This window comes from Triturus cristatus, chromosome 1_2, assembly GCF_964204655.1.
Source record: "Triturus cristatus chromosome 1_2, aTriCri1.1, whole genome shotgun sequence".
Lineage (NCBI taxonomy): Eukaryota > Metazoa > Chordata > Amphibia > Caudata > Salamandridae > Triturus > Triturus cristatus.
The window spans coordinates 439,763,833-439,791,515 of NC_140580.1; the positions used below are offsets into that span (position 1 = coordinate 439,763,833).

General features: G+C 44.2%; 2 long non-coding RNA genes across 2 annotated transcripts in view; one reads left to right on the forward strand and one right to left on the reverse strand.

The window, feature by feature from the left end:
- LOC146867451 (uncharacterized) overlaps window positions 1–27,683 on the reverse strand; it is a 50,708-nt gene that overhangs the window by 13,747 nt on the left and 9,278 nt on the right. The gene's annotated exons all lie outside the window — the stretch shown is intronic.
- On the forward strand, window positions 1,381–3,107 carry LOC146867452 (uncharacterized). Its single transcript, XR_014966090.1, has 4 exons — window positions 1,381–1,426; window positions 1,783–1,938; window positions 2,177–2,291; window positions 2,658–3,107. It is a non-coding gene; the product is annotated as an uncharacterized LOC146867452 (long non-coding RNA).

Consider the following 27,683-nt stretch of genomic DNA (forward strand, 5'->3'; position numbering starts at 1 on the left):
GTCCGCATAGGTGACAATCTGGATCCCCCAAGGATACACCAATTCAGCTAAAGAGCTCATGTAAATATTGAACATGGTGGGGCTAAGAGATGATCCCTGGGGAACTCCACACTGCAAAGGAATATGCTCTGATGTAACTTCACCCTCAAAGACACAAAAATAGCGATTTTCCAGGAAGGATTGAAGTCAGTCAAGCGCCGACCCTACTACACCCACCTCCCTAAGTCTCTGAATTATAAGTTGGTGATTGACTGTGTCGAAGGCTGCGCTAAGATCCAACAATATTAGAGCTGCGCAGCCTCAGTCATCCAAGATCTTCCTAGTCTATGCAATCACAACAATGAGGGCGGTCTCAGTACCCTGTTGGCACCTAAATTTTAAACGCAAGCACAGATGCACCACATGTCAAAAAGTAAAGAAGAACAATTATAAAATCTATTTCCAACATCAGAGTTCTTGTGAAAAAGATTTTTTATCTTATTTATTCCAAAAATCAGTAATTCATTTTAAAAAACAAGATCATAAGCATCATTGTTTTCAACAGCACAGCCGATGCGTTTCGTCCTTGAAGCAGACTTCTTCAGGGCGCTTAATAAGAAAACGGGTTCAATCCTATTCCAAAAGAGCCAGTGGGTAATCAGATCCGTAGTTTTTAGATAGTTCCCCTTTTGCAACTGGGTTATGTGAAGAACAATAGTCTCTGGAGTCACTGTAATATTAGCAACCACTGTTGAAGGGAGTTTGCGTTTGCAAACAACGGGTCTTTAATCCTTTTTCTTGCCCTGACTCGTGCGCACAGCTTGGAGTGTGAAGGATAGTAATGGTTAGCAATAACAATAATAAAATTGCTTGCCTTTCTTTAAGTAGAGGGGTTTTGCGATTCGTGCTTTACTCCGTTTTGGATTCAGTTTTGAACATTACCTTGTCGCAACCTGTTAAAATCCCTTATTTAGAGTGAGGGTGTCGACTTTGGTACGATTGGACTATGTACCTTTATTGGTCACTCAAAGATGGCCGCCATGTATGCCATTGGAAAACCTCAGTTTAAATAGCTCTCTGTAGGCTGATATCGACCTCGCTTTTGATTTTCTACGAGGCTGCATCGTATCGGCGTTTGTATATATAGGCCAACGGTTCTCTTTGTTTGGTATTTTCGAAGGAGGACGGTAGATGGGTTTTTGTTTTCACTTGGCTCGCCCCGTCCTTACTTTTCTATACACCAATGGCTAATTTTTGGCAGTCAAAGATGGCCGCGTCTTTAGGTCTCTTTTCGCGGTCATTTTTCTAATGTTTCACAGCTGAGGTTGATTGAATGCCCCGCCCCGAGGAGCAGGGGGTATAAGACAGCTCTCTCTTTTGCTCATTTAGATACGCGCTTCACTGGGGACCAGGTCAAGGCTTCAAGATTTCCACGTGCTGCAACGGGGTGAGTGTAGTTTATTAGGGCAAAGTTAGCTTTCTGGTGTTACCTCTGGAAATCCATTGACTAGCAGATATTTAAGATGAAGTTTCAGCGTTTTTTGAGTTTGCCAAAAAAATGGTAAAAAGAACCTAACTGTTGGTGGCACAATAGCCAGTGTTTGTTTTAACAGTAATTTTTTGGGACTAAATATAATTAATTTCCACATGCCACCAACTGGTTAGAAGTAGCCATTATAGGATAGAAATAGTTAATATATGTGCATACTACAGCTGAGTCTATCGAAATCTATGGACACAGGATTGGAACAATAAGTGATTTAACTCATACAATCCCCTCGTCTTATTTTTTACCCCTTATAGAAATCTTTGGAATCTCGAGAATACTTGTGTACCGAGATCTTACCAAATACATCAGCCAATGAAGTATGGATATTTAGGACGGATATGTTCTTAAAAGAATAGAGTATTTCCTTACCCCTGAGACAAGCTTTTGGACGGGATTGTTCCCTATTTTCAGTAAGTGGAACCTATAGACTATGTTGTTCTTTGGGGCTGGGGGTTGGTCCATATGATATTTATGTTTGGACTTCTCTTACAGTTTTAGCCGGTCCCACCTTTCCTATACTATGAGCGCACTTTAAAACGGATACACAGGATGGCACGTATATATAACAAGACAGACATTAGGGCATTTTATCCTCCTTTAGTAGGCTCAAAGGTGAGGCTATAATTATATCCGATTCTATTTTTTCAGATTAAGAGGTGTGTTCCCTTATATATCCTATGAACTTACCGCACTCCCGTTAAAGAGAAGTAAGGGAAGGAATCCTCTAGTACCTACCGCTTGGATGTACTGGCTAGAATAGAAGGTAATATCCCTCACTTAATAGAAACCTAGCTGTTCTATTCAAATAAGAAGAGCGCATGGATGATGTGTGGTGAATAAGCTATGTTAAAGATTGGGAGTACATGTGTGGTTGTGGTTGATGAATCACCAGGAGAACTACACTTCTCTTTCCTATAATGGATTCTGCTGCCCCTGTTAGAGTTAGGAAACTGGTATAGGGATTTTTATTAAATTGTGGACACCCATATAAGGTTTTTATAAAATTGTTGACACCCATGTATGGCGTGTATAGATGTAAATCACAATTGTACAAATTGTATATTAGAGATGGGTATATTAAATGTATGTCTTTTTTGATTTTTAATGCCAACTTTTATGATTTGTCTAGATTCTTTATATTGTGGGAGACCATAATTAACTGTCCTGAAGAAGGTGGTCTTCTATTTTCTGTTTTCCACCGAAACGCGTCGACGCAACTTTAAAGTAAAGGAGACTATAGATCGGAATGACATCTGTTCTCCGGAAAATGCAAACACTAAGTATCTAGTGTAATGAGAATAGTTGATCTAGATCATTTGTCTTCCTTTGTTTTTTGATTAGAAAGCATCTTTCTTACTTGTGTTCTCCCAGTGTTTACAAATGACTCTTAGGATGAAATTGGTTTAATGTATTTTTACTGTATGTTTTTTATTGTAATTTCTTTATTTTCTAACTGTCCAACAACTATAACATTGGGCGCAGATTTTACTGTCTTGTGATTGCTATAAAGAAATGTTTTATTATGTCATTGTTTCTAATAAAATATAGAAATTTTTAATTACGAGTCCACATGTGGTTAAGACAAGGGTGCTTGTTCTGGTGAGTGAATGGTTTGGTGTGGGTAAGAATCTTTTAGTTCACCTGATGATGTGCCAAATAGGGGAATTCTTCTCTTGACTTTTGTCTATTGGTGCTCTACCCCTATTTGTGGCAAAGAGCCCCTCTCTTTTACGTTGTTATATTAGCAACCACACCAGATCATATCCCCTCACACGTTTCTCTGAATTAAATGATCATGTTCAATCTCTGCAGCCAATATGAGGCTGTCTTGACAACCCGAACGTGCTGTGTAGCCTTACTGATTTTTGGAATAAATAAGATAAAAAATCTTTTTCACAAGAACACTGATGTCGGAAATGGATTTTATAATTGTTCTTCTTTACTTTTTGACATGTGGTGAGACTTATTGAGAGGGCTCCAAAAAGTGCTACCAGGCCAGCCTAGAGCTACAGTGCATGTGCGCGGGCGCGCGCGCCGCGCTTTACCGCGATTACTTTCATTTCCGCGCTTTACCGCGATTACTTTCATTTTCGCGCTTTACCGCGATTAATTACACAGACAGTGACATTAAAAGTAAAAAATGGTCGGACTAAGGAATCGGAGTAAGGTCCGTTACCGTGAGATTTTGCAAATTAGAAAAAACAGGATCAAGCAGGTGCCCACGATCGTGGGTAGGGCCGGTCACTTTTTGTTTGAGTTGGAAGGTGTTCAGGCCTTCGATGAACTCCAGAATGGCGTTAGAGGACAGTTCATCGAGATGTAAATTAAAATCACCCATAATGGAGAAATTAGAAAGGGGGCTCGCCAGATTAGCGACGATATCTGGAAGCTCATTACAAAAATTAGATGATACCCCAGGAGAGCGGTATATTAAGATTCCGGAGAAAGTGTTGGTGGAAGAAAAACTGATTGAGAAAGCTAAGCTTTCACAATGAGGTAGAGGGTTAATTGTGGACCTACAACTGAAATTATTTTTGTGAACGATAGCAAATAACATAATTAGGGGGTCAAGCTCAAACGATAGCAAAATTAGAATCCTTGTTGAGCCACGTTTCAGTAATAAATAGTACGTCCGGGCTGTTCTCCTCAATAAGTAAGTGTATCTCAATAGCATGTTTGGATAAAGAGCGACAATTCACAAGTAGCATTTTAATATCATTATCCTTATCCATCTTTCCCAGTGGTGAGAGAGTGGGGGGAAATTTAAAATTACAATAAGAACAAGGAGGGCTCATCCTATCTGCGGGCATGTGATGGAGACACTCTCTCATAAACGTACCTCTGAATTTGAAGAGCTGTTCCCTCATATACGTATGACTGGCAGGAGGGAGTTTAGCAGGGAGTCTGGCCCCTGGGCCACTTCTGGCACGGACGGGTGCAGATGGGCTTGCCTTTGGCGCGCTGGTGGCGCGTCCGCTGCGCGGAAGCGTCATCGGCGATATTTGAGCCGATTGGTCGCGTCCATGTCAGCAACTAGACCGGTGACCTTAAATGAATTGCGCTGGAGAATCCCCCTCGAGCATTGAACACAGCTCGAGCCCCCTCCCACTAAATGTGAGCACAAACACACACACAGTAACAGAAAAGATTAAAACAACTTCAGTTAAAAAGAATGACCAGTAATGCGAAGCAGCCCCTTACTCGGAGAAGTGCTCTTACTAAAGACGAGGTGCCAAACGAGGAAGCGTCATTGGCGATATTTGAGCCGATTGGTCGCGTCAGCAACTAGACCGCTGACCTTAAATGAAGTGCGCTGGCGAATCCCCCTCGAGCATTGAACACAGCTCGAGCCCCCTCTCACCAAATGTGAGCGCGCGCACACACACACACACACACACACACAAACAGCAAAGATTAAAACAACATGCCATCAGCCCGGACCGGCATCCCCAGAGGAGCTGTGCCGCCAGCCCGAGCCTGCCCAAAATCAACGAAGTCGCATCAGAGGCCCAAGTCGTGAGAGTGAGGTCGCACCCCCCAGGTAACGGTCAGCGAGTGTGCGTGTGTCGCCGGCGGGGTGCGGGCTCCGAGAGAAACACTCTCGGCCTTTCCCCATTCTCGCAGCGCCAGCCTCTGCTCAAGCTCGTATCGCGGCCCGTACTTGCCGATGAATGGCAGTACCGGGGCCGGAGTGTGGAGCCGCACGTTGTTTTCCACCATCCCTATGTTGGGGGTATATTTTGGCAGAAGCTGACCACGAGTCAGTAAGAGTGGCATAGAGACCGTCCAGAGCACCGTGATCGGTGCCGGAGTACATTACTGTTGGCATTACGAACTGCCCAATAGTTGCATTACGCATTGCATTATTTTTGCATTACGAACTGCCTGATTGTTGCATTACGCAGTGCACTATTTTTGCATAACGAACTGCCTGATTGTTGCATTACGGATTGCATTATTTTGGCATTACGAACTGCATTATTTTTACATTACGAAATGCCTGATTCTTGAATTACAAACTGTATAGCATTGCATTAGGACTGCATAGGATCATCTAGAATTGCTCATTAATACTGCAAGAACCTACAAGGGCTGGCTGGCCTAATAACCGGCCAGGAGAAATATTATAAATACGCATATGTTGGATTTTTATTGTGTGGTCTCATCGTATATCTTTTTATATAAACATATTAAAAAAATTATGAAACTCGTGTGGAGTCCATCTGTGGGGTCATCATTGGGTTGCTGAGAGCGTGGTTGCAAATACTTTACACATTTGTCTTAAAGATAAGCCTGGATGCTTGTGCCAAGCTACAGAGGGGGTGAGCAGGGGCTATCTGAGAAGGTGTCCTTCCTTTCCCTGACTTAGAAGCAAGGGTCTCTATTTGGACTAAGGTACCTACCTCAGCCAACTAGAGAATCCCGGTTCTAACAGAGAGCATAGGTACTTTAGCACGGATTAGCAATGGTAAAGTGCCCAGTCTTAAAACCCCCCAAAAAACAGGTTAAAAAACAGGAGGCCAAAAGTCTAGGGGGTAAACCAGCTGAAAAAGCCAAGTCTAATAAAAACACTCACACAGGCTTGTAGAACATGTTTGCCTTTCTTTTGACCTCACACTGTCCTTCTAACCAGGTAACGTCACAAACATCTGAGGATTAGTGTCACTACAAGATTTTTGTATCAACAAGTGGTGAAGGCACCCATCAAAGTATTTGCTTTTAAGAAAAAGTATAATAAACAAGGATTGAAGCACCAAAGACTTGACTAGTTATAGGGGTGACATCTTTTTACTTTACCTTTCAATTTGCTGAGACTTCAGGCACCATGGATACTAACCATTTTCAGTCTGTCAGTTTACAGGGTGGGTTTAAAATGCAGCATAATGGATCTGCCAGCCCGCAAATTGATTTCTTGTGATCTCACTTATTACGTAGCAGTACATTTGGCAATAAGATCACCATACACGATTAAGTAATCTTTAGGAAAAAAAGAATGTAATATCCTTAGTAGCTCCCTCTAGGTCCCTCAATAAGTCACACTTCAAAGAACCTTCAAGAGGAAAATACAAAATCGACTACAGTTATGCTTAAGAAACTAAAGCTGGGTAAACCCAGTGCTTACTTACAATGAACGCCTAGCTGAGATCCGTAAATCTTGTAAAAGGTTGGAGCGTATCTGGAGAAAGGACTATGATCTCGGGGCCAAAGCCGGTTATCAGGCTGCAATTAAAAGTTATCACAGGACTATACATTCTGTCCGGGCAGCTTATTTTGCTAAGGAAATTAAACTTAGTCAAAATCCATCTAAATGTATTTTTAAAATGATTAAGGATCTTAGAGTTAGAAAAAACCCGACTACTCCGGTGATCGGCTCTAAGCAACTGTGTGAAGATTTGGCAACTTATTTTGTGTACAAAGTGGATACGATCTACAAGTCGTTCCCGTTGCTTCCTCCCTCTTCCACTACCCCTCGTGGGTCATTCCCCGCACTTCTTTTGGAGACTATTCCTTCCATCTCTCAGGAAGACTTTTTTTCTGCTGTGCGGTAAAATCAAATCGGGTTCCCCAGTCGACCCTTTGAAGCCCGCCCACTTTAGAGACTCTCTCTCTGTGCTCCTGGCCCCTTAATGCAGGTTAACTCCTCCTTTGCTACCGCGGTGGTGCCTGAGACATGGAAGCAAGCCATGGTGGTCCCATTATTGACGAAAACATCGCTGGACCCGACGAAGTTGGAAAACTTCCGCCCCATCTCTCTCCTACCTTGGGTAGCTAAGATCACTGAGGCTCATGTCAATAACATCTTAACTGGGTTGATTAAAAGTAATGGCACCTGGATCCCTCCCACAGCACGGAGACGGCTCTCTTGGCTGTGTCTAAACATCTGCGTACCATTCTGGACACAGGGCACACGGCGGCATTGATATTGTTAGATCTCAGCGCCGCATTTGACACTGTTTCCCACAGCATTCTTTTGCGCCATCTGGAGGAGGCAGGTGTCGTTGGCTTAGCCTTGGAATGTTTTAGATCTTTCCTGTCAGGGAGAACCTTCCAAGTGACCACCCCGCCATTTCTTTCTTGTGTCCAGGGAATTGGGCAGGAGGTTCCTTAGGGTTCTGCTTTGAGTCCAGTACTTTTCAATCTGTACGTGCAACCCCATGCGGTGGTGGCTAGGGACAAAGGTCTTTCTATGGTCTCCTACGCCGACGACACACAGCTGGTGGTGGCCCTCTCCGACGATTCTATGCAGGACGCTTCTAAGTTTAGAGGCGGCCTTGCGGCAGTCGCGGAGTGGATGAACTCTAACTGCCTCCAGCTCAATGCTAATAAAACCGAGGTGTTGTTGGTGGGGGAAGAACAGGAGCCTGTGGAGTGAGCAATGGTGGCCATCCACTCTCGGCAGTATGCCTATCCCCAAGATAGTGGTTAGAAACTTGGGAGTTTGGATGGACACCTCCCTCAGTTTTCTAGACCACACCAAGAAGGTAGCTGGGACCTGTTTCGTTCTTCTTCGGGGTCTTAGACCCATGTTGGGGTTCTTCGACCCACCCACCCTTCAGCTTATTTTCCAGGCGGCGATCCGGTCAAGACTTGACTACGCCAGCTCGCTCCTCCTCAGAGCTAACCAGGCTGAGGTGGTGCGCCTACATCGAGTTCAAAATGCTGCTGCCAGAGTTCTGCTGGGGCTTCCGCGTAGGTGCGCATCAGCGGTTGCTCTCTGTCAATTACACTGGCTGCCTATAGCTAGGCGAATCGAATTCAAGGCTCTTTGTCTATCTTTTAAAATTCTTAAATTCGCATCTCCTGGACTTCTGGCCAATTGGTTGACACCTTATGTGCCTGGTCGCCATCTTCGCTCCATGGGGCAACACTTAGTGGCGATTCCCCGTGTGAAACGTCTCCGGATTGGGGGGGGCAGTCTTTAACTATGGAACTCGCTGCCTCTTCACATTCGTAGTATAGATAGCCTGCTGACCTTTCGCAAAGCCATCAAGACCTTCCTTTTTCCTGTGGTGTAATCCTTTTTTCTCCTGTCTTTCTTTTTCCTTTTTTTTTCCGCTTGAGCCCTTCTTTTGTTTCTGCTCCTCTACTGTTAGTGCCGGGACACCTTTTTGCTGAGGCAGCTGTGCGCTTTATAAACCCAGCTAACATAACAACACTTGTTGCCTATGGGAGGCAAATGTCAATCTTGGGGATCGGCACTTATTTTTCGAAATCCTTGGTATGTGAAGCGCAGACATTTAATAACGCCGGCCGCAGGCTTCTGCACAGACCTTTGGGCACTCATTTTGTACAAGTTAGGCACTGTATACACTAGTAGCTGTCAGCCAGAGAGCCATGCTATTCTTCTTGAAGGTGTTATTATACAGTACAAGATCAGATCAATTTAATCAAAAAGAAATAAGTAAATAAATATCATTCTTTCTATGAACCATGTTTTATGCAATAAAATCTTTTGGAAATTTTAAAAAAAATCTAAAATTGTGTCTTAGTTTTGGTGACCTTTCCACAGTTCGGTTTTTCTCAGAGTACCTATTGTCCCTTCCACTCGCTGGTCATCATCAGCGAAGAATGCTAAGCAGTGTCCAGTCTACCAGAGGTCAACAGTCAAGAGGCAAAAAGAGGAATTTATTTCCGACCAACTAACTGCCTAGATAACCTGCCACAGTGTAGTAAGCAGAAACCACTACGTCTCACCTTAGAAAACGATAGCATGCATACTTTTTTTGTAAGAAAAATGACGAGTTAAACGCTAGCAAGGCAGCCAGCCTAAATACCCGAAGGAACATGTTTGTTTATGCGCAAACCGCAATGTTTCAAACAATTGTCTATGATCAGCAAGGACCACAAGGCGATGACAAGAACCAAACATTGCAAACAAAAGATTCTTTCAGTGCGGTAAAACAAACTTTCATTGTGGCAAATCTGCGAACTAGATTTGATTCAGGGTTACTACAATAGAAAAAGGCAAACAACGTTTGCGTTTCGAAGCCCCGCATTAACAACAAAATGTATGAATGCATCTACCATTACATTAACACTGCAAACGCATGCATACAATAATTATTCTGTAAAATTCGTTTAAAGCTTTCATGGGCAAACATTTTGGAAACCGTCTTGTTTTAAAGTCAAAATATTGACAGGTGTAAGGCTACAGAGACTCAGAGGTCCAAAATACACGTTTCCATGAGACAAGCCTAGGCACAACTAAAGCACAGTTCCAGATATCACTGTAGGCAGGTGTCCTTTCCTGCAAGGGACAGCACCCTTCATTCAGGCGTCTACAGACTAGGCCAACAGCGCTATGAAGCTTTGCACCAGTGACAAATACAAGATAATGATAATAACAAAAGAGATAACAATAACAACCCCAGAAACGCCGTCCATGTTTTCTGAAGTCAAGATACAAAATAGGGTTCATTCTTGTTTCCTAGAGGTTCAAGAGCATACAACACAGCAGGTGCGATACTACCGAGTTGCTCCAAACGTTCCACTACTTTTATCTGCTGTCAAAGTTTCAACTGCGTTTTTGTATGTACTGGCACCACTCTCATTTAATCTTTGCAACCTTAAAATTCAATGCTGATCATTTCTGTTCTCTTGTTACTCTACTGCGTCAAACCATCAATTTCAATACTTCAGCAGAGCATATACATCGACATAAATTTGAGAAATCCCAGGTGGTGTGTGCTTGGCATGCAAAGAAGTGGATATCTAAATGACAGCAGGTTAAAAGAGATGAAAGCCGATCAATATTTTGGGACAGACAGCAATAATATAACCTTAACCTGAAGTCATGCTTCGAAACCAGACTTTGTTCTAGGAAACTTTTGATGAATTCACTAGTGCAAATTAACAATAATTAGCATCCTGTATAGAATGCTGAGATTACCTGAGGCAACTAGTCTGCTTACAATGCTGCCACTGACTACTTCGGTTTATGTTCAAGGAAAGTGCTAAGTAGGGATGTAAATTAACAGGTCTCAGTTGGACGAGATTAGGAAAATTGTGCTATTAGCCTTACTGCCCACATTCTGTCAGATCTTAACAGCTATTAATTGCCGTTCCCATTAGGTATACTCACGTTTGATTCAAGACCATATGGGAATTGGCAATTAACAACATATAACACCTTCTACACCAGGCATTAACTGGTGTTAGCACTCAGACCAGTGGGAAACATAGACCAAATGACGGTGGCTGCTGTATGCCCAGTGAGCAAAGCCTAAATGATTAAAGTATCACCAATTATCAACTACAGTGCTCCCATGTGGCTACTTCACTTCGGCCTTCTATTGCATAATCAAGAAGCCATAGGTTTACTTGGGCCTCTTAAATTGAAACAAATGATCTTTCATTCTGTATCAAACAGTTTAATGTGGTCAGAAGATTTACTGCTGATCATGTCTACCAATTCACTAAAAAAAAGTATTAAAGACATTTATCAAGATTTTTTTTTTTTAGCTTAATTAAAAGAACCCTACATTTTTTTATTTTATTTACAAATGAAGCAAGTCGTGCAGCCCTCACTCGTTAACAGTTCTACGATATGTAGAGATGGGTGAATGAAGTCACCAGTAAGCAATTTTATCTTAATTTGATTCCAAATTGTCATTATAGGAAAAAATATATGATATTTTGATAAGGCGGCTATCCAACTATGAAGGGATTTGTTCCTTGTGTGGTACTCTTACAAACCTACAGCGTTCTATTAATTGTAATACAGAAAGAAAAATTCTAAAATCTATTACATTGTACATTTTAACAATTAAAGTTAAATGTAAACTAAATCAAGGCTGTGAGAACGCAGCATCATGCGATATAGTAAATTCTGTGATGATGAATTTAGCAATATTGAAGAAATATTGCATTATGTATTTTTGGAAACATTTTATTTGTGCAGTATGTGTTACAATCATGCAGAGTCTTCTGAAGGTTTACCAATTAGGTACAAATAGCATTACAGGTCAATATGCTGCAAACATGGTCGTGACAAACCACAGAGAAAACTGCTTGCCAACTTGCTGACCCCTAAATGCAGTCTAAAGAATACCAATAAGCATAAAAGTCCTACTTTTAGCAAAATTAAGTGCGATAATTTCCACTGAACACAGGGTAAATGTTTCACTTAAACCTGCAAGTTTATAGGTTAAACGTGTGTAAGATAGGTCAACCGGTTCCATGCGTCCTCAGCCATGGTGTTCATGTGCTGGGAACAGAACCAGATCGTCTTCCGCACACAACCAGGAAATTCCTCCGCTGCTTACAGCAGAGGGGTGTCCTTTTTAATGGTCGCTGCTCTGCGAGGCATGTTTTATCTAGATATGAGTTTGAAGAACCTCCCATCTTTCCTATTGGCTCCTGTTCGTGCAGTTCGTAAATGCCTGCTTTTGTTAGATGGATATGCTTAATTAGTCCCACCTTTTGGTGTTCCAGACCCTCCCAGGGGACTGCCCCTATTCCGTGTGGTCTTATTTTTTTTTTTATTTATTTTTTTTTTTTTTAATGTTCCTTCCTGCAAACTCTTGTTTTTGCTTTCCCTTGGCTCGTGTATCAGCACTGGTGTGCTCGTGTATCAGCACGGCACCCGCTTCACGGACGCCGCGCTCATGTTTTGCACGACATGAGCATGAAGGCTCATGATCTGGCCCTGGGGAGCAGATGGGGGTTATTACGCCTGATCTGCCCCCAGTGTGGCAGAAAGCTCACTAAACACCGTGGATTTTCTTTTCTTAATAATAAAAGAGGGGTGGCGGCTGCCCACAATGGGCAAGACCATACCCCCACAAAAATAAATTGAACTAAAGTGGGGCAGAGGGACCACTAGACCCTGATCAGCCTCACACTCTAGTCCCCAGGGATTATTTTACAATATATAGGGGTGGGGGCTGCCCAAAATGGGCATGCCAATGCCTCCACCCCCCCCCAAACACAAATGGGACAGACTTTCTGCCCCATGGGGGTTATTATAGGATTTTTTGTTATAATCAAAGAGGGGTGGGGGCTTCCCACAATGGGCATGGCTGTGCCCCCACCCCCACATAAAAGGGACCGACGTCTCTCTGCATCCCGTAGCCCCGAGCTGCCCCCCTCCCCTCTGGAGCAGAAAGCCTACTAGGCACCAGGGATTACTTTTTAGGTCTCGCTGAGTCAGCGCATGCGCTGGTCTGCGAGAAATTTTGTAGTGTGCTTTTAAAAGTGCTACCCCAGGCTTCGGCTGGCCTAGCGCTTGCGGTCACGCGCAAAAGCGCGCGCGCCTCGCTCCGCCTCTCGAATGCCTCTCCTTCTCCCTCGCTCGCGCGCGTGCGTGCACACACACAACTCGCGGGCGCATGTTTTCTTTTTGCTCGCGGCCATTGCTTGCTGTTTTGAATGCCGGGGTAATACGAAGACCTTTGCTCGTCATCTTGGTTCCTCTACTCTTGGATTGGTTCTACCCCGTGAGTGTTTTTGTTCCTTTTAACGCAGCTTTTCCTTCCGCCTCTCCCACCTTTTTTTGTCTATCTGACTCTGCCCAATCTTGTCTTTTCACCAGTACATGTTTTCTCTGGAAGCCGATGCTGTTCTGCTCTATTACCTTCACAGTTGAAGGGTGCGCGGGAGCTCTGCTCACCGGTAGCCGAAGGCTGAGGCCGTAATGGGTGACTTTCAACTCTTAGAAGCCTTGCAAACAGGATGCCCGAGCAGATCACCTTAATGGCCAGGGCAGGATGCTGGTCGTCTTTCAGTGCACAGCGCTGATGCTCCTTCTCGGACAAGTGATAAAAGGTGACATTCTGACGAGACAGAAAAGGGACTACACACCCACATTCATCATTTCCTTTCGGCTTAGTTAGTGGTGGAGCCTTACAGCACCAAGACAACACTACCTACATGCTGGGCATTGCTTTATAAAACATGCTGTCTGTTCCTAAAATAAGTAAAATATTACTTTTTGAAAAATCCATGACGTTGCCGCTTGTGAGTCTCGGGACATTCATCTCAACTTCTACTTCAAATTTGAATATAAAATCTACAATGCAGGTGTAGGAGAGTGGCATCGACTGCATAGTTGCCCCCAACTTTTTGCTGATGTTTTGACTGTTTTATGACACTAGCCAGGCTGTGGCCCTGCTATCCAGGACCCCAGCCTATCTGCTTCTTCTCTAAACTGATGTGAGTACCCTAGGTACCTTCCAATTGGATACTGAAGACACCCTACCAGTAGATGGTACCCTAGGTACCCAGGGCATGGGTCCCTCAAAGGCCTACCAGGGGCTGCAGCACTTATTGTGCCACCCCTGGGACAGCCATACCAAATGACACCACCAGACCACTACTGTAGTCTGGGTAAGGTGGTGATTGCACTCCTTACAGGGATATAGGTATCCTATATCCCACTTAATACAACACATATATCCTCATAGGTCACCCCTAGAGCAGGCCTTGCTAATCCTACAAGGCAGGGTGCTGAGATATGTGTGAGGGGGGACCCCTACCTGAGTAGGGCCCCTCTGCAACCTTCGTAAAATCCATTACTGGGTTGTTTGTAGTGTAGCCATACCATATACTCTTAACCGCAATAGCGTGATAACTTGAGAATGGCTACACAGAACCATATCGTGTTTGGTGTCAAACATGTAGGAATCATACCCCTAATCCAGCCATGGGGCGGAGGGCATGATTCCCCTCTGCTAGAGGGGCGATATGGGAAAAGCGGCAGAATTTAGACACCAATTTAAAAGTGCACGCGAAGTACAAAATGGATGCTACCCGCCACCCACACGACTGGCTGCCTGTTGCTGGGCAGAACTCCAGCCACGGCAGCTGGACAATAGGGATCCTGTTGCAGGGAGGTGCTCCCACCTCGCCAGACAGACTATGTGGATTGGAACTGGGTGGGTGCACCATAGGATACCTTTCAGAGTTGCACGTAGGCTTCTCCAGTGCCTACATTCTGCATACACAGCCTGGAACCGGTTTAGGGGCATCCTGTCCCCTGCCCTGGTGGGAAACACACAAAGGGGAGAGGGTGTAGCCACCCTTTCCCGTCTGACCTCTTATTGGTGGGCTCTGATCTGGACACTCCCCTAATCTTTGGAAAAAGGTGAATACTGGGTCCCCAGAGCCTCAGATTATTCTTGAACTTCACAGTCTTGACCTTCGACTTGCTGCCGTACAGCTACCTGAAGAAATCTCCCTTGGGGTAAAGGAGTTACCCCCCTGCTTGGCAGGCACCTGAAACACTGCAGGTGACCCGGTTGGAACCTCGCTGCTCCTTCGGACATCGACGACTCTTTCCTACCTTGAGGGGGGTTTCCAAGCATCCCAGCGGCCAGTGAGTGTGCACAGCAAAGCTCTGCACCGTGGACCCCGTGGGTGCCGACATCCCCAATACCCCAGGACAACGGCCACCTCTTGCACAGCACCCGACCCCGACGAGTGGGGAAGTTGTGCTTTGGCCCATTATTGAGCCAACCTCTCAGCATCATCTGTGCCAAAGATCAACGCCCTAGCCCGCTCCGGCGACCCGTGGGCGCATCTTTACGCACGCCAAATTGCTGCCTCCCGCGGTCCCTTGTCTCTCGACTTGTGGGCCCTAGCGGAGGTCAATCTTCGATTCCAAGAGTTCCCCTGGTTGCTCCAGGCCTGCTCTTCAGTGTCCTCGCTGGAGACCTCATGGGTCTGCACCAGTAGCTGCTTTGTGTTTCTTGCGTGGGTTGCGGTTGCCAAGGCTTAGTGGATCCAATCCGGACACTAACACCGCAGCAACCCTCATCCTTCGTGGGACAGTCGCCCTCCTGAAGCTGGCCTTCCTGGACGCCTCCTGGACCCCGTGGCGGACGATCCAAGCTACACCTCTTCCACCTGGAAGCACCCAACATTGAAGGGCTCCTTCTCTTGAGCCCCCTGGTCACTGTGCCGTGACCCAGACTCTGTCCCCTCTGCTTTCAGGTCCTTCTCTACAAGATCTACATTTTCATTCTTCCCGACAACAACGACGCTTTTGGCTAGCAGCAGTTCTTCACGTTTTGCCATTGAAAATCAGCCCGCGGCCCGACATCGAAAACGACCTATGCACCTGGCTTCCCTGGGGCAGGTAACAGTGGTACCTCGGTACTCTCGTGGGTGTGGGCCCTTCAAAAGCTTAACTCTAAAGTGTTGATCTTGAACTCCTGCTAGAAGTGTTTTTAAACTTGTAAAATTTAACCGCGACATTCTCCATAGGCTATAATAGAGATCCCGACAGTAACTTTAGTCACTGCACGCGTCTCCCGTGGGTCCCCTTCCTCACTACCTTGGGTGGTTTCACAAGGGGCTAGCGACCCTAAATGCCCTAAGCCCTAGGCATTGTCTGTAGAATTGTCGTGGTTCTTATACCACTTTTTGATATATGGTTTGGTCCCCCCCTGGGGCCTTGTGATTCCAGTGCTATTTATTGTAACTATCAATGCTTGTTTGAATTGTATCTTCACCTCTAGCCTCAAAGAGACTAGTGGGGTTATTCCTAGAATAAATACATATATTTTACATATATACCTGTGTGGACTACTCTTTCATTTGTTTATTCAAGAGGTTATCTATGGTAAAACAATAAGCTTAACACTCCTTCAAGACTTAGCCTGAAGGCAGCTCTCCACAGCTACCACTAGGATAGCTTTCTTTAAACGTTGTCTTTAACCTATCACCATAAGAGTCGAATTGGACTGGTGCAAGGTGTCCCCTATAACTAGGGGACAGCCTATGCCAGGCCAACTTCTCACAGCAGGCCAATTGGACAACCAGATCCAGGGCAATGACAATAAAGAGTATCTCATTTGTGTGTCATTTATTGTGTTCTGACATTGCATTTTAACTTCAACACCTCGTTAGGGTCAGTAAGCGTTATTACACAATGTTATCCTTAAAGAAAAGCAGGAATTACATAACTACCATTTACTTGTGGCTCTTTTAAAATTTGCCTTAAATACCTGCCGTATATAAAGGACACCACATTATATGGTAGAAATTCCTCCCTGGTCAAATTGGGTTTCCTTCATAAGGCCTTTTGATACACTTTGCAACCTTCTAATTATCACTTAAACTGTCAGCCCTCCATGTTAATCCAGTGCATGCTCTCACACTTCAGTGCTGTGCTTCTCAAGTCAGCACAGTAAGGGGCACCTCAGTAAAAGTTCTTATGCTCTCAATTTCATCTAGACCACTTGAAAAATAGCTGTTGAGGCATTTTGACCATATTCTAAGTCCTGTCGGCAAGGAGGACAAGGTGGACCCACAGTCTTGTACTAGGCAGCAGTTTTTCTGACAAATAAGGGATTCACCTCAAAGTCATTATTGAGTTCCCAATACATTCTGTTTGTTGTGTAATCTCACAATCCTCAATATATTCTTCTGTAGAATTCTCATATTTTAACTTCTTTTGCTTCACATATATTTTATACAACCTTCATTTACTTGCCTCTTGTGTATTTCCCATTTCCCACTTTCGGTTGTAATGTACGATGTATATTTCATTCCGATTTCCTAATTTTAATTTCCAGTGATGATAGTTATGATATGAGCAAAAGGTGATTTACCCTAATAAAGGTCGTAGTAGCAGGTTACCTGGGCCTTTGGTATTTTTGTGCCACAGATTTGATACCAGGGCCCATATTTACTACAGGTCTGCGTAGGCGCGCATGCACCACAAAGCTCCACAATGTGGCACAAACAGAAGTGAAAGTTAACCATTCCACTGCCTCCACCTCTTTGGGCCAACCCCTGTTGATGCATGCAAAGAGAGATATGTCTAAGACCAGCTAGCACAGAAACCATAGCTTTTGGTGCAAACTTCAAAGCCAGCTCTATTAAAATAGCATGACCCGTTTTGCGGTAAAGGGCACATGTAGGAATTAGATCAGATACTGCATCTACTTCGTTCTTGACATGTGTATCATTTGCACTGCGGTTTAAGATAACCATTAACCAATATAAGATTTGCACCTATTAGGCTCCATTCATTGGTCCATTCACATCTTTATGCTATGAAAATATTCCATAACAGATGTGTCCATCTCCTGTAGGTCTAAAGCAATCAACAATCTACTTCTAGATTGGCTGTTATATGCCATTGTCACATCCCACAACAAGCACTGGCATAGCCAATAGTTCTTGCCTTTGGGACTTAAGTGTTTAGCCATGCAACAGTTGATGTTGTTCCACCAAGGATATTGTGCTGCATAACTAAATACTTATAAGGTCCCAAAAGCGAGACCTATTGGCTATACCAATGCTTGTTTTCTTAGTGTAGGGGCTTCCTAGAATGGACATGCCAATGCCTCAACACCCACCCTCCCCCCCCCAAAAAATGGGCACAGTCTTTCTACCCCCCCCCCCCCCGGGGGGCATGTCAGGGCAATAGCCTTTGATCTTGATTTCTCCTTAGTGTAAGTATGGGGGCTGCCCAGAATTGGCATGGGCAGAATGGGCATGCTCATGCCCCCACCTCCCAAAACAAATGCACACAGTCTTTCTGCCCCATGTCAAGCCCCCAAGGAGGCAAAAATCCCACTAGGCACCAGGGACTATTTTTTCTTTGTGCAGGGGTGGGGGCTGCCCTACAGGGGCATGCTGATGCCCCAACCACCCCCACACAAAAAATGGGCACAGTCATTCTGCCCCTTCCTGGGAGGCCGATATGGGCAACAGCCTCCGATCTGAACCCGGGAGGGGGGCAGAATGCCCACTAGACACCAGGAACAATTTTTACTTTATGTAGGGGTGGGGGTTGCCCAGAAAGGGCATGTTGATACCCTCACCGCCCCCCAGAAATGGGTACACTCTTTCTGCTCCCCCTGGGGGGCAAATGATTGTTATTAAACTCAATCAGCCCGCCCCGATGGAGGCAGAAAGCCCACTAGGCACCAGGGATTTGTTTATGGGCATGTCAGGGAGCGGCCCGTAGAAAAGCATTGCTCCCCTTTTTTTAGGCACACATTTTTGACGTTTATGACCCCCTTGAGGGCAGATGGGCAATATTTTTAGACTCATCTGCCCCAAATGAAGCAAAGAACCACTAGATACCAAGGAAAGTGAAAGTGAAAGTGAAAGAGTGAGTGAGTGAGTGAGTGAGTGAGTGAGTGAGTGAGTGAGTGAGTGAGTGAGTGAGTGAGTGAGTGTGTGTGTGTGTGTGTGTGTGCACACACACACACAGGAGTTCGGCAGACTGTCTGCATGTACTGGTTTTTGCCTGGTTGTGTGTGGACTGGCGCCTGCTGGGAGACATCCATGGACTGATGCTTGGCTGCTAGTGTGCGTGGACTGGCGCTTGGGTGGCCGTGTGCGTGAATGGCGCTTGGATGCCAGTGTGCGTGAATGGCGCTTGGATGCCAGTGTGCGTGAATGGCGCTTGGATGCCAGTGTGCGTGAATGGCGCTTGGCTGGCAGTGTGCGTGAATGGCGCTTGGCTGGCAGTGTGCGTGAATGGCGCTTGGCTGGCAGTGAGTGTGTGTGGACTGGCGCTTGGCTGGCAGTGAGTGTGTTTGGACTTGCGCTTGGCTGGCAGTGTGGATCTTCCAGCGTTTTCTTGCCCAGAATCTTCTGCAAATCTCAAATTTAGCAATAAAGTCACATTTTCCTCACGTGTCTGTGTGGGAAAGTTAAAGGACCATCACGCCTGCACAAATTTCTTACCACCCAGTGTTTCACTCGATCGCCTGATAAAAATTATACCTTACTTGTGTGGGTGCCCAAAGCAGAGTCAGCCTTAAAACGTATTTAAAAAAACTGCCATTATGGACACGTCTTGGTGCCCGTTCAATTTCTCATTGTTTTTGGCCCTTCCCTGTCGCAGGCACTTAGCCCACCCACACAAGTGAGGTATCAATTTTATCGGTAAACCGAGGGGAATGCCACCCACACAAGTGAGGTATCAATTTTATCGGTAAACCGAGGGGAATGCTGGGTAGTAGGGAATTTGTGCTAGCACGCTGATACCACACAGAAATGTGAGGAAAATTTGTTGTTTCTTTTTTTTTTTTATCTAAATTTTAGGTTTGCAGGGGATTCTGGGTAAGAAAATATTTGGTTTTCATACAAACGTCTGCCTGTTCCTGAAAGCTGGGAAGATGATGCTTTTAGCACCGCAAACCCTTTCTTGATACAACTGCAGTGAAAAAAAAATGACGTTTTCTTCTGCAGCAACTTTTTCCCATTTTTACAAAAAAAATACCTGTATCTTGACTACTTCCTCAGTCCCCTCCAGGGAAAATCCACAAACCCTGGGTACCTTCAGAATTCTCAGAATGTTGGGGAAAATAAGGAAGCAAATTTGACGTGGTTACCTTATGTGGACAGAAAGTTAAGGGGCCTAAGTACAAAATACCCCAAAATAGCCCCAAAAAAGGCTTAGCACGGGGAGGCCTAGCAGCGAATGGGTTAAGAACAGTATACAGTTAAAAACAGTAAAACTAAACACACAACAGAGTGCAGCATTCAAACTTTTGCAGTTAAGGTAAACAAAACATGCGAAAGTAAATTCACTATTGAATCGCTAAAAACTTTGAGCCGAAATCATGAAGAATTTGCATCAAACTTGAGGAAAACATAGATACAAACTTCAAACATTCAATATTCAGCCTGCCACAGTTGCCGCACTTTGGTTAGGGTGGAGGGGCAAAGTATAGAGGGTCCCAAAAAAGGTTTTAACACAAGAATACAACATTGGACGTTTTCTGTACCAAAACAAGACACACAGCTGAAGCAACTACACTAAAATATTAGATACTTCTAATTACTAATTTCACATCTTTTTAGGTTTTGAACTGTAGCCAGTGTTGATACCAACTCAATATTTCCTTGAATTCAGTTTTTAAATAACTATACACACACCCGACAAACCAAAGGTTTACAAATCGTAAACAAAAAACATAACTACACAAGTAAAAAAAATGCACAGTGAGGATGAACTAAAGTTAGTTATTTAATCTATTTTACATTTGCTTTTTAGAATTAGAGGAACACTGTTAAATGAGTGTTAATGGCACTGCTAAACAGTGTCCCGGTTAATTGTGTGAGTTTAGGTGTAGAACTTCTGGATGTGGAAGACGAGAGGCATTGGTAAGAGTGATGTAGTTTGGTGACAGAGACGGATGAAGGTGTAAAAAAAAAAATTAATTACCTCAGCACCCACTCAAACTGTCCCCGCCTCTCCCTCCTCCAGGCACAAAGTTTTAGAAGTACCTTGTGGTACGCTGCGTTTCTGTGATCGCAGATGGGACTGAAACCCCTTCTGCTCCACTGAGCTGCAGACTGTAAACCAAACGTCGCTGGCTCTAGTGTGCCAGAACGCTTTGAGCAGTCTCCAGTCCAGTGATCAGCACATCCAACGCCTGCTACCAACAAAAGAGGTTGCTAAGGAAAATGTTGGCGAAGGAATGTGCTGATACACAGTAGTGAGAGTGTGATCTAAGGTAAGGTAAAAAGTGCTCAAAATGTCATAGGGCGAGACGTGGTTGATTCCTGCTTCACGAAATATAAGATAGCGGCTGATTCAACAAGATTTTTACTCAAACATATGAACAATGAGATGAATGGTTCACACTTATTTTACTACTTTGGAGTATTCATGTTTCCTTGAAATTCACACCTGGGATTCTTGTACACTAATGCCTAGTGCATACTTTCCTAACCCCCTATGTGTGCATAATTTATGGTAACCTTATCTGTACACAGTGTTTGCGATACATATTTTATATGTGCCTGGTAATACAGAAAAGTGGTCATTTAATTTTTGTATTTACAATTCTGGTTTTTGCAGTGAAACATTTATAGACCAACCCTGGAGTGCGCGATTTCTAATTTCAAGCAAAACTTACCCCAGATCCATCCATTGTGCTGCGAGTTAAATGCTGAGACAACTGTGGGAAGTGCATTTCCATAGGTTTGGGAGTGCCCAAAGTTTAAACCTCTGTGAATGCCAACCTAATTAGGATTGTGTGTCCTTGTCCACTTCACTACTCTCACGTGGCCATTAAGGATGCCCCCTTATCTCCGCACAACCTGCATGTCCGCATAGACAGGGTAAATGGAATCTCCTCCTTGCTCCCGTCTATCTTACATTACAGACTAGCTGGGTTGCACACACACCCATCATAACCCTCAGACACTACAGCTCGCACGGGATGTAGACCCTCCTCCCGTTCCTACCTGGCGGGTACAGCACACGACACTTGAAGACAACACTTTCTGAGCCTCACTTGGTTCGACCATTGCAGAGTATTTTGAGCACAATGCTGGCACAGCCACAACCAAATTTATTGAATGGGATGCATTCAACGTGACAAAACGCAGACAATGCCCATGGACAAAGTGGTCCATGCGGTGTTCACTCAATAGGGACATCCCTAAAACCGAGCGTATGCTTTTAGACCACAAGAGTCGGGCAGCAAATAGTCGCAGACATGTGAGTCAATTAATAGATGCACAACGAATGCACGCCACGCTATAGGAAAGGCTGCATTGTCTTAACTACGCAGCTCACACAGCCAGCACACAAGCCGCAGCCGACAGATCTGGCCAGCTACTGGCATGGCTCATCCATCTGGATTAGCCTCAAAACCCCATAGCGGTGCTCCGCTCTGCCACAGGCCCCATCCTTTACACCCAGCACAACATACATGCTGAGCTCACACATCACTATACAGGTTTATATCAGTCGGTCTCTGATACACATCCGGATGCCTTAAACTCCTCCATGCGGTTAGCCTGCATTACCGCAGACAGCATGCCGAACTCAACAGCCCTATCAAGTTACACAAAATTCAGGATGCGATCAGAGCGCTGGCCACAGGCAAGTCCACAGGCCCGACAGGCTGCCCACAGTATTACAAAGCATATGCATCCCTTCTTGCTCCCCGTCCACTAACAAGGTTTGAGGAAGCCTTCCCCATATGCAGTCTTTCTGCCTCCCTACAAGAGTAGACTCTCCTCTCTCTTCCTAAACCAAACATGGATCCCAGCTTGCTGGGCTCTTACAGACCACTGGCCTTGCTCAATACTGATTATAAGATTTTTCCCAAAGTCCTCACAGACCGCCTAGAACCCTTGGTCATGGCTTTGGTCCACTTAGATCAGAATGGGTTCATTCCCACCTGTACTGCTTCCCTCAACCTCAGCCGTTTCTTCCGAGTTGTGACCTACTCGCAAAAGTCTTGACCTCATACTGGGTGCATGGTCTTAGAACTAGAAAAGGCCTTTGACTCAATGAAATGGGATTCTCTCTTTAACACGTTGCTGCGCTATGGCATTAGCCATTGCTTTCTCCGATTAGCGAAATTAGTGTATACCCAACCGTTCAGTAGAGTCAAGATAGGCTCCTTTATCTCAGAACCAATAGCTATACATGGAGGTACTCAGAAGGGCAGTCCGCTCTCCCCCTTACTTTTCTACCGGGCAACTGAGCTTCTAGCAATTGCGCTGCGAAATTGAAGCAAACCCTGGAGCATACCTTTGGGAATGGTATACAATATATGCCGATGACCTACTGCTCTACCTCAGAGACACACATGACATTCCTGCTGCGATAGCCTCAACTCTCGAAAATGTTGTATCTCATTCTGGGTTGAGGGTCAACTGGGAGAAAACCTGTCTATTTCCTTTCCTATCTGACGTCCCTAATCCCCATTTTGATCTTAATGGCACACAGATGGACTGGCAGCCCCACACCTTTCGCTACCTTGGCTTGTGAATATACCATTCCCAAGAGGACCTCTTTGAGGGAAATGTTACCCATGCTGTCGCATCCTTACAACTCCAAATGCCCTTTTGGTGCACGTTACCACGATCTGTTAAGGGACAGGTGGCACACATAAAAGTTTTGGTTTTGGCAGCCTTTTGTATTATTTCATTAATATCCCTCTTTACATCCCAGCTGCGTTATTTTGCTCCTTTCACAAGCAGGTGAGGAATTCATTTAGCGCAAGTCAAGGGGCACAGTGGCCCTAGCGAAGCTTTGCATACCCACAGATCAGGGCGGACTTGCTGTGCCGCACTTCGAGCAGTATTATCTTGCCTCTCAACTCCAATGAGTCACTAGGGAGCAGGTGGGCTTGCACCGGTCTGACACAGCCACAACTCTGCCCACCTGGGATTTCCCCACTACCTTTCATCTGTTCAATCCTTGCACCCAAATACAACCACCTAACTTTTTGCTGATGGGAGTGGCCGATCCTTGCTATTAAAGATGACTACACCTTACCATGCTCACATTCCCTTTTGCACCAGGGTTGGCACTACTCGGTTTGCCCAAAAACGGCGGATTCAGCATAACTGCAGTTGGTTTTGTGGCAGGAAGCTGGCCTACACACACTAGGTGATCTGTATAGGAACGGTGTCCTAGTCCCGTACGAGACATTGATGAGGGAGGATGGCCGCCCCCTGGTCAAAACCTATTCTACAATTCACGGATTTCCTCCTTAGGGCATCAGTGGAGATATATGACCAATTAACCTCTGGCATCTCACTGTCCAGAATCTATACGTGATGGGCATACACCTCATGCAGTGGTTCGCTGACTTGCTACACACCCAACCTGACCCACAGCTCACAACCTTACGACAGCGCTGGAAAACGAATCTAACATGCCCCTGTACAGATAGGGAATGAGACTCCCTGTTGGAAAGTCCAAGACATGTGCCACGTAATGCCCGCTTTAGGTTCATTCAACTTTATGTTAAGCCTCTCTCACCCCTGCGAATATGAATCATTATTACCATCCAGCGGAAGCCACTTGCCCTTGTTGTATTCAATTGGATGCAGACCTACTCCATATGCTATGGGCCTGCTAAAACTCTTATAGCTACTGGCTCAGTATTAGATCTGGATGTCCCTGGGATAAACCGGATCTATACAAATTGGAAATATTTCTCTGGAGTCTAAATCGCTGGCACAAGAAGCACAGAGTTACCTACCGCTCCTGACACTTAGGATTTCTTGAAGCCAAACGACTTATTACTCGAAGATGGAAGTCTCCTGACTGAACCTCCACCACTGGCAGCCTGGATGAGCTTGATGCTTGTTTGGGCACAGTCGAAAAGCGTTGCTCTACATAGTGAGGACAATTTTTGCTTAAGGAAATACCTTATTGGTGTTTACTGGGGCACCATCTTATTAGAGCTTCAATCCATCTCCCCACATGAGATTGACAGCAGCGTTGACTCCTCATAGGGAACCACAGGCAAAATTTTTATCATTACTGCCTATCCACCTTGTAACACTGTTGAGCAAAGTAACATCTTCCATTTGGCTCCATTGTGTGCAAATTCTGGTGGTGTCATGTGCACTTCTGTTTCCTTTTTTTTTTTTTTTTTTAATATATTTTTATTGGTTTAAACAGGGAAATCAAGAGAAACATAGTTACACTGTGATATGGGGAAACAAAAAGAGACGGTCATACAAACAATGGAAAAAAACCAATTAATCACTGCAAGTAGCATATTACAAAGCCAGCTATACACTTCAAAATAACGGTTAAGCGATACAGAAAAAAAACATCTCTAGATCTCTTCAGTTTCCCAGATTGGGCCCCATATCCGAAGACCTCTTCTTTTGGCTCTATTTCCTTTACACTTATAAAGTGCCTTCTCTAAATTAAAGACATGATGAAGTCTTGAAAACCATTCCTGAAAGGAGGGTGGTTCAGGATCCTTCCAATGAGTTGCAATGGTTAAACGAAAAATGGCCGAGGCCATAAAATAAAAATAAATTTGGGAAGAATCTAGACCTAGACTATCATCAATCCCTAAAATGATCAGAGTTGATGTTAGTCGTGCCGAACCACCAGTAACCTGATTAAGAAAATTCTCTATCTTTACCTTCACATTAACAAGTTTATTACATCCACTAAACATATGTATTATATCTGCCGGGCCGCAATCACATCTGGGGCAACAATCAGTTTCCCTTTTCCCCCAACTGAAAAGTTTAGCCGGGGTATAGTATAACCTAAACAAAGTTTTGAAATGTTGGGCTTTAAGGTTAGCTGCAAGAAATATTTTTTTTGACAGATAAAGAGACCTACAAATATCCACATCTGGGTCCCCTAGTAAGCCTGCCCAGGCACTTTCGGAACTGACGATATCATCATGATTAGCATTCAGCAAAATTAAATATAAATCCTTTATTCGAGGCTGCCTATGCCCAAGCCAATCAAGCATTGGTATATCGTCGAATCCAGTTAATTGAAACTTTGCGGTTTTAATAATCTCCCTAAATTGTAGATATTTAAAAAAAGTCTTAGTTTCCACCCCAAATTGGCTTTGAAGCTCTTGAAAGGATTTTAGCTCGGATCTCACGAATAAGTCTCCGATTAGATTTATACCAGTCAGTTCCCAGGTTTTTCCTAAATTATCATAAAATAAAGGTGGAAAAATAGACGAGCGCCAGATAACATGATATTTATGTATCTTGGGGATCCCCAGAAATTTACTTATTTTGCTCCAAACACTCCAGGCAGTTCTGACTATTTTGAACCGCGTTCTCTTATAATAGCTGCCATCTAACTGCCTTAATAAAACGCCTGGTGCATAGTCTCCTAATGCTAATTCATAGACAGATGGAGGGGAGTCCGTGTTATACTGTGCAGAGATTGTACCTGGTCCAAATTTTGGTCGAAATAAACTAACCATTTGCTGTAGCATTACAGCCCAAAAATAAAATTTCATATGAGGGATAGCTAATCCGCCACGGTCTTGTGGCAAAGTCATCAACTTTATAGATCTTCTAATCTTTTTGTACCCCCATACAAACTGAGAAAATAACCCGTCAATTTTTTGAAAAAACTCTTTAGGGGGCTCAATTGGAATGCATCTAAAAAAATAAAAAAATTTGGGAAACATAGTCATTTTAATGATATTAGCACGTCCTATAATGGAAATATATAATTTATCTATGCGCTTTAAGTCAGTGCTAATCTTAGTTAACAACTGTGGGAGATTAATATCCCAGATAGTAGAGACGCCCGCACTTATATTAATCCCTAGATAGGTAGCCTCAAAGGATCTCCTATCATCGTTAAGCGGGGTATTATCAGAGCAAACAATCTTAGTTTTCGCAGTATTCAACCTGTATCCAGATTGACGGCCAAATTCTAATGCAAGAGCCTCAATACGGACCAACGCAGTCAGGGGGTCAGGAGTGATTATAGCGATGTCATCCGCATACGCTAAGATTTTTGTACTAAATCCCCTAACCACTATAGGTTTAATAGCCTGATCGTTAAGCATGGATCTTATTAGAGGATCTATGTACAAAGCAAAAAGAATCGGGGAACATGGACATCCCTGTCTGGTGCCACGTGAGATCTTAATTCTCCCAGATTCCATCCCCATCATTTGTATTTTTGTATATGGTTGTACGTACATTGCCTTTATGGCAGTCTGAATACGAGGACCAAAGCCATTAGAATTTAAAATCTGCCAAAGAAAAGCCCACTCAACCTGATCGAAGGCTTTCTGTGCGTCTAGTAAAATCAGAGACATTTGACCCCCCAACTGTTCGGTAATATCAAATAAGGAGATCACCCGACGCACATGATCCGTTGTTCCACGCGCGGGAATAAAGCCATGCTGCCATGGGCTAACCAAAGAAGCAATTATTATTGAAAGCCTGTTGGCTATAATTTTAGAGTATAATTTCTCGTCGGTGTTAATCAAAGAAATAGGTCTATATGAGGCTGGATTAACAGATGGTTTCCCTTTTTTCAAAAAAACAATTAAATTAGTGTCTTTCCAAGAATGAGGTGTAGTACCATGATATTGTACTGCTAAAAATAAGTCCAGAAGTATGTGTGATAGCTCGGAGTACAAAACCTTATACAATTCTATAGGAATTGCATCAGGACCAGCAGCTTTACCAGATGCCATACACTGTAAAGCCTCGTCAACCTCCGCTTGTGTAAAATCTTTTTCCAGTTCCTGTAAAATTTCAGGGGTAAGAGTGGGAGAAGGGGTAATTAAACCCTGACCTGTGGCAGATTGTGGATCAGTCTGAGATTTATAAATATCTCCATAAAAATCAGCAAAAACTTGAAGAATGTCCTGGGGATCTGTTACACTACTCCCGTCACCCCGTTTAACCTCCAGGATATTGTTAGCCGCCGTCCGCTGTTTTAATTTTAATGCAAGGTGCCTTCCGGTCTTTT